Source organism: Symphodus melops, assembly GCF_947650265.1.
Source record: "Symphodus melops genome assembly, chromosome: 23".
NCBI classification, from domain to species: domain Eukaryota; kingdom Metazoa; phylum Chordata; class Actinopteri; order Labriformes; family Labridae; genus Symphodus; species Symphodus melops.
The window spans coordinates 9,484,142-9,492,386 of NC_136713.1; the positions used below are offsets into that span (position 1 = coordinate 9,484,142).

The 8,245-nt window shown below is 41.6% G+C and overlaps 1 protein-coding gene across 1 annotated transcript in view; it reads right to left on the reverse strand.

Moving 5' to 3' along the window:
- Positions 1 to 8,245, reverse strand: part of filip1l (filamin A interacting protein 1-like) — a 57,029-nt gene extending 48,784 nt beyond the window's left edge. The window contains exon 1 of the mRNA XM_079336458.1: positions 7,811 to 8,245. The gene's annotated coding sequence lies outside the window, so the exon portion shown is untranslated. The remainder of the gene's footprint in view (positions 1 to 7,810) is intronic.

Genomic DNA, 8,245 nt, shown 5'->3' on the forward strand with positions numbered 1-8,245 from the left:
GTCATCCAATCCCCTGCAGAGCAGAACCCAGGAGCGTAGCTGTGACATTGCTCTGTGGTGTTGAAACACGTCCTTTTGAGGAACTGTACTGTAGTCTATCGCATGTAACCTCCAGCGGCCAAGGTTTCATTTATCAAGTGATAAAGGGACTTTCCCTGCAAGGAATCAGCCAAAATCATGGAGCTCAGCAGGCTTGTTACTGAGAAGCTGCAGATCTTCCACTTGACATGGGGTCATTTAATGGAGAGTTGTAGTCTTTGTGTGTCCTTTCTTGGTGGTTTATCTGTGGTCATTACTCAATGCATGAGACCTTATGAATATCTCAAAAAATGTTTGAATCTCTATCATGCGTCGATTAATGAGAGTGTCAAGGTCACGTCCAAGAATAGTCAGTTTACTCCCTTTTGCATTTCTTCTTTTTTATTAAGGTTGTTGGCTTTTATGCCTCTTTATAGCAGAGGACAATGGGCGAAGTATGTAATCAGGGAGATACAGAGCGGACTGGAATGCAGGAAAGGAGCCACAGGTCGGACTTAACCCGGGCTGCCTGCTCGGAGGACTACAGGTGCCGTACATGACAATAAACCAAACTATCGGACAGTTTCTTTCAAACTGTCAGTTTTAGTTTTAATCTTTGATTCTGGGGATGTTTTAACCCTATTTTTGTTTTTTGAGCTGTCATTGCAATAATTGAAGCACTTGCATTGCATATAGGAAGAGAAGTCGACACAATGTGCACTCTCAAAAGCAGCATGATTGTATACCTTATAATGCTTCGTTCTGTCTGTTCTCCTTTAAATCAGCGCATGAGCAATAATCTTTCTATTCCTTCAAACTTTTCTGTCTGAGGAATGATTCTCTGTGGATGCAACTTTAGTCTTCATCTAATGAAAGTATATTATATATTCTGGAGGATAATTAAATGGAGGCTTAACTTTGCCACCTCAGACCTTTTCTGTCTCTGGGGTTCTGCACTCAGCCCTGTTTCCAAAAAGCCCCATCAATAAGCTTTGTGATGAGTCACACCTTCAGCTATTTACAAGTCAAATGTCTGAGCTGCAATCAGAGCATCCACCCGATGACGGCAAAGTGTTTGGATTAATGCACATCAGCAAATCAATCAGGCTGACTGTATCTGATTTACAAACAAACATCAATCATGAGTTATTGCTGGGATCTGTGCGTCCGAAATGTCCTGAAGCTGTCAGTAAACCGTGAACAGGGATCAGAATCTCATTATCTCTTCGCAATGAGCTGTTAAGATGCCAGAATGTTTCAAAAGAGCATGTTGCCTTTGTTAATTCAAATAAGTATTCATTTATTATTATTACAGTATTTTTGCGACCCTAATATCCATATATCTAATGACATGTATAATTAAATTACAATGAATCCAAAATATTCCAAGACAAAGGGGTCGAGGGTCAAAACACAGAATATCATTTTCTACCGCACTTCAAGGAGGAAAGCATTGGCCTGCAGACCACAGAGATGCATTTATTCCAAGGTAACCCCTATATGAGAAGCTCGATGATGATAATGAAGTTCTCTGCTTCCTCTTCTGGCTTTTTTAATATTCAATGGCTGTGCTGCAAAACAACACTTCTCTTTGAGCTGACTCATGTTTGTGTTCTCATAAAAGTAGGTGAGCCTCACTTCTTCCAGCACTACTGTTGTTGTTTTTTTGACAAGTGTGCTTGGATTGTCTTGAGTCATCCATGCAGAGTGTTCCTTTGTTATATATTTTTTTTACTCTGTTAGAGAACAATAAAATCGATTTTTGTAAGTAGGTTGTGCAAACCATTGTGCATGAAGGTCTGTGCAAACTCCTGATTCAAATGCAAATAGTAAAAGAAAAGAATTCAAGGTTGTGGACTAAAAGATGAAGATAAGCTGCCTGAAACCACAGCTTTTCCTTCACCACTTGCACACCAAACTGTGAAGCAGTTTTGTGGCTTTGGCCCCCCTGCACGGCCGATGACTCATCTTGGCAGATGAGTGCAACGCACCCTCCTTCACCCTCTTCGACACCGTGTGTCGAGTCCTGGGCCTCATCCCTGTCGCACTCCTGCCAAACACAATCCCTCTATTTAAAAACCATGCCAATCGCAGACATTTCCCAAATGGGTCCGATATTGTTCTTGCCAAAGTGAGTAAATTAACTGTCATATGTTGCAAGACTGACCTTTCTCTCAGCAATTACACTTCTGTCCTTCCCTCCCATGTTCCCTTGAGCTCTTAACATGCCAAGCTTCTCTTAAATAAGAGACAGTAGTTGAAATGTTAGTGGGTCATCAGAAAATAGCCCGATAATTGACCCTGTCACATAGTGTATGCAGAAGTCAAAGAGCCATGCTAAGCCCCTGGTCTGTTTCTATAGAGATGGCAAACACACTCAGGGGCAACAATGGAGGCTGAAGCTGAGTGTTAGCAGCAGGGATCTTTTTTGGTGTTTTATTTTTTGTCTGCAGTGCATTTTTAGCAGCAAGCTGCCACCTGTGTTGCTTTATCCAATCACGTTACATATGCCAAGAATTTCACAACCCAAGCCGAGGGCCGGCAGGGAATACAATGCAGGAATAGCAGCAAGATGTGAGCAGGTTCATGTTGAGGTTGGACATGACATAGAGCTGTGTAAAGATTTTGTTTAAGTAAGCAAAGTTGAACTACAGTAGAGAACGCCCTTCTCAGGCGTTATGCATGTTAGATTTATTTGCAAAAGCTAGTTCACGAAGAAGGTGAAAATACCATGCTAGCATTTTTCATTTCTTAATGAACATTTTACCAAAATTTCTTGCTGTTTGATTGGCTGAAGGACTTAAGTAGTGACATGAACTGTAACTAGAATTCTTGTTTTTACTACATACCGTATAGGAACCTCTGAAAACCGCGTTCTCACAGTGAACATTCATTTTTAAGTGGAGCAGAACTCCACAGCGTCACGTGTTAATCTGTCTGACATGCCGACCAGCCAGCGGCGGCTGTGGTCTTCATCGTGCACATGGACCTGACAGTTTGTGCTGCATCATGGAAAGCATCGGGCACGTCACACAGCTAGCAGTGGAATCTGACTTCAGTGGGCCCTGGTTGTATATTTAACAGAGAACATTGGCTCTAAATAAAGTAAAGGTGATGACGCACCTTCAAATCCCAGAAATGTTTACCACTTACATTTATAGCACCAGAAAATTAAGAGCCATGCAGGGTTAAAACTCTGTACTGGTGACTAATGTTTGCTGCTGACACTTTTCACAATCAGTGCACAAAGGAAAGATTTTCAATATATGCAACAGTCAATAAGGAGTTGTAGCTCATGCCATATTGTGCATCATTACGTTGCAATAACAACAACATGTTCCCTTGTGTGTGCGATGAATCAAAGTGCAGCTTTGTCTGTTCTCTTTATTGTTGCAGTAACTTGAACATAAAGTTTCACGGCTTTTAGTGCAAGTTGTTACTGTCTGCATCGTAATTTTTAAATCGTCTGTATCTTGAGGTCAGGCTTGAGCTCGACAGAAGGCCAAAACATGTAAAATAGCAAATGCAATTCACAGTGCAGGGATAGAATGGACCGGAAAGTTAAAGAAGAAAAGCATTTTTCAGCGTAGAGTGTACTTGTAAAGGTTGATTTATCATGATGTTGTCTTTATTTTTAGGACTATTTGCGAGCTAACTCAGTTTGTTGACATGCAACACCAGTGCTTCTTTTTTTTTTTGTTTAGACAACCTTGTAGAAGCAGTAAAAAGCAGACATAGTAATATTGTCATTTCACACCATCTAAGAATGCGTTTAAAAAAAAGTGATCCAAGAAGAGCAGACTCTCCTACTTTAAGAGGTGCGACTCAGACGTGACAGAAGAGTCGATCCTCGGTGGATTCAGGGAACATTTAGACTTCAAAACCAAATCAGAGAAGAACACTGACATATCTGGCTTTCTACCACTTTGGATTTCACCACGTTGCATTTTTACACCGAAAAATCCCAGCCTCCAGTTGCCAACATGGACCGATAGTTTCATGCATCACAGGCAGCCATCCATCACTAATGCTCCACAGTGTCCTGATGCTGCTACTGTACAAGCATTACTCACCTTAACACTTCCACAGATACGAGCAAATCACAGCGGAACTAGCTCACGCCTAAAGAGATATGGATGTGAATTATTTATGCACCTGGAGTCAAGCTGCTTCTGCAGCGATGCACCTCAGGGAAAAAGCTTAGCTGCAGGAACATGTCAGCAATAAAATGCAACATAAAGACAACAGAAGGGCCCTTTACAGAGTGGATTAAAAATGATTGCTTTAATACTAAGCTGATACCTCCAGCTCTAATAAAAGTAGGCACCATAACTAGCTATTTGCTAGTTATGGCTTTAGTAGACAGCTTTTACAAATCGGTGTTTGCAAACCCTATACTCTTCTACATCTAGTCCGTTATGCTCACTTTTATTTCCTGTGTCTGTGTGCTCATAATTAAACTGCTGCTGCTTCATGTTTTCTGTTTGCCAGCTGTAGGTCAAGCTGTGAGACACAGAGAGTAACGATGTTGGACAACATTGACTTTTCTCTCTTGATATATATATATATATATATATAGTGCTCTTTTCCCAGAGCTGTGTGCGGCTGGTATTCTGTGAGAGAAACAGGATCCCTGGACTTCAACAAGTCGCTGTGATCTCCTCCTGTTTATAGCGCTCAGCAGCGGGGGGGGGGCTTCAGATTATGTAAGAGATTTTTTTGAGAGGAAAGAGTTAAAAAAAAAAAAAACAATATTAAAGTTTAGTGGTTCCTTTAAGGGACCCTGTGGAACTCCTTTTTGAGCACTTATTGAGCTGTAGAGAAATGTTGTGGCACCTTGACCAGCTGTTAGCTTGACAGCATTCCTCTGATCACTTTTAAAGACTTAGAGACTACTCACTGACTATTTGTTTAATGTTAAATAATAAAAGGCTGTCGTAAACTTTCCGTCTTGTGTACACACATAGCTCTAAAGCGAATTATGCTTTGTGTCCTTGAAAAGCTTCCTCCAACCTTTCTCTTGCCTCATCTCCTCCACACGAAGTGATTTTAAGTCCAGCAGCTTTACATCATACAACAACAGGAGCTCTTAGATGCTGGTTGACTGCTGAATAAAAAAGGAGACCCTCCATTGAAAATATGATACAACTTATCACTCCACTCACAGCTCATCTCAACAACAGATCTCATTAGCGCAGTCCAAGATGCTTCAGGAATTCTAATCAGTGTTTTTCATCACCCTGAAGCAGTAATCTCATGGGACTCTGTATTGATTCCTCTTTTCTGTTGGCGTCACACCAGCATCATGCTCAAGACACGTCAGTGTGTTCAGCAACTTTTCCCCTTAATATTCAGTCACTTTAGTTACTGAAAAAGGAGAAAGATGTTTTAACTGATTCAAATGTCTGATTTCAGGTCGATGGAAAGGCTTTGTGGTTTGATGGGTTTTTTAAGCTAATCGAGGAGAGATTTGCTCTGATTCTTTCACACACTTCTTACAGTAGCGTGCAATGCAACACAAAGCTCCCCATTGATGAATCAAACACCTTCTATAAAGCCTCAGTGCCAAACCACCTAATCCCAGCTACAGCTGGTGAAGCTCAAGGTGCCAGCAGGTTTTTCTTAATGCTTGTCTGCTTTAATGATCTCTGCCCCACTGCCCTCAATCTGTCAATCAAACCTGCAAGGAAAGAAGATTGACTGCTGCTTAAAAGCCAAACATTGTCTAGATGTTTACATTTGAAGGAAAATCACTAACTTTTTTTGCATTCTCACCGACAAGTGATATCGCAGTTGTTTCATTTTAAAAACCAACCAGGAGGTCGCACTTTGAGTGCCGGATGAAACCAAACTAAATTGGTAAATATTTTTTGTTTCCATGTACACCAACCAAAAGAAGGAAAAACATAATCTCAGATCCAGCTTCAAAAGTTGAAGAAAAGCGCAAAAGAAGTAATGGACCCCTCCTATGTAAATCTAGAGCTTTCTCATCATGTTTAACACCTTATTTTAGACGTCCAGTATGATTCCATTAACTGATCAAAAACTCCACTTTAACTCACCTGACCTTCTGGTATTCGTTCTGTGTTTCGGGCAGATTAGAAGCACCAGAAGGCTCTCTGCTCTCTGCATCAGTACCATACCGCCTTGAAAAGATTAACCTGTTACTTCTAGTCACATGACCAAAACCAAAGCCTTTTAAAGCTGCATCTGGAGCGCCGAGGGGTGTCCTTCTGTCAACCCAAATATTTACTCACAGGAGGGGAGGTTTGGTATGGGGAATGCTTTGACACCTGTTGTTTCCATTGAAGTTTATTGTAATCAATTGAACCTAGAAAATAATGAAGAAACAACAAGTGCTAGTATTTGTAGAATTGATGTTGTTATTTTGTCTTTTGTAAGTACTCCAGAGAAGAGCCTTTATAGTTCATTGAAAAAAAATAAGTAATCATCTCTCAGTGTAGCCATAAACGCAGCTTTCTTTATTCATAACCCAAATACATAGTGACGATCTTTGAGAGCCTCGCTAATCCTTTTTCCGGCTAACACCGCTTTAACTATATGTGTATGTGGTGGTCAGCATGCCACAACATACCAACACGTCAACAAACTATGGATGTGTGCGCGGGATGATCCTGTGGTAGCACGTGCTAATAGCTTTAGAATTGTTTAAAGCCAAAGTGGAAAATATAAATGTCTTCGTTTCTCTATTAAAATTGCTTTATTGGCGTGACATTTTACGCTCCCACTTCTGTTATTATGCGTCCAAACTTGTAATTTGACCCCCCCCCCCCCCCCCCCTTCCCCCAATGCTCTCAAATACTGTATGGCACTGCTGCGTCTTCTCATGGACACCCTGCCCTTTGGAAATTCCCTCGCTGCAACGGATACGACCCACGATGCAGCACCAGCGTCCGAGTATCACAGCACAGGAGGTGGATAAATTATCACCGTAGCTTTGATGTGGTGGGCAAATTGACCACGGGGCAGTATCATGTTTTGCTCTGGCCAGCAAATCCAATTGAAATTCAATTCACCCAAAATACTAAGGGAAAATGTGCCGGTTTGCAGAAGAACTTCCTTTCTGCATAAATAAGTCCATTAGAGTAAATGTATCCACTCAGATTAGACGGAGACCCCCTTGCCCCCTTAAAGCTTCAGGTAGTCTCTCCCTACTCGCCTCTAATCTCTAGATCTGTCTAATTAGCAGAAACCTCGCAGGAAAGCTGCCACAATGCAGATTACAGGCCGCTCACGACGTGTCCTGTAAATCCACTCAAGTTAAACGCTTTAGTGCATCTGGACTTTAAAGCTATTGTTCCCAATAATATTGGTGTAATAAGCTAAGAAACTGTAGGAACGTTTCTTATTTAAAATGTCAGGTCGTGAAAAAAAAAAAATGTTTTAATGTATTGCATATCACTGTTCCATTCAACCTGGTTTAATTTACTGTTAATTAAAAGATATGATGAATTTTGATTCCAGCCGGGTGGAATGATCTTAAATGCATAATAAAGTTTTTCATAAAATGCATCAATGAAAAACATGTGCAGCTTTAAGCATGACAGACAGTGACTTTGTCTTCAGAGTATTTTGAATCTATTGAACATATAACTTTGTATCTGCCAAGGATTCCTCGAGCTGCTTGATTTGGATGTTTTCCAAACCCCAAAAAACGCTGACGAATCCCAAACACACAAGGGTGCAGCCTCATTTTCGTCATAAATATGAGGGATTAGTCGTGTTTTGTCAGGGTTTGAGCATGCACATAAACACAGCCTCCAAGTCTTACCTCTTGCAGCGAATCTTTAGCCCTCAGTGCTGCTGTGCCTCTGCAGTGCCACTGGCTGTGCCTTCAGCCCGCTGCCTCAGATGAAGCGTTATCCTTAGTGCGAATATTTGCTCTGCTCCCCTTTTTTTTCTCCTCTTGTCGCGTCCTCAGCTGCCCCCTACAATCCAGGTGGTCTGATAGGTGTGAGGGAAGAAAAGGAGCGTCTACTGACGGACTGGGGGAGCTGCTGTGTCTGTGATTGTGTGTGTGCATGTGTGTGATGTCTCTTGCTGGTAACTGTAAAGACAGACTGTGTGTAAGTGTGTGTGTGTGTGTGTGTGTCAGAAAGAGAGAGCAGAGGGGGGAGAGAGACACAACCTGCCATGCAGCAGATATCAGCCCTGTTGCAGTTAAATTTAAACCACCCTCCCTTCTGACACCTTGAGCCTCTCTCTC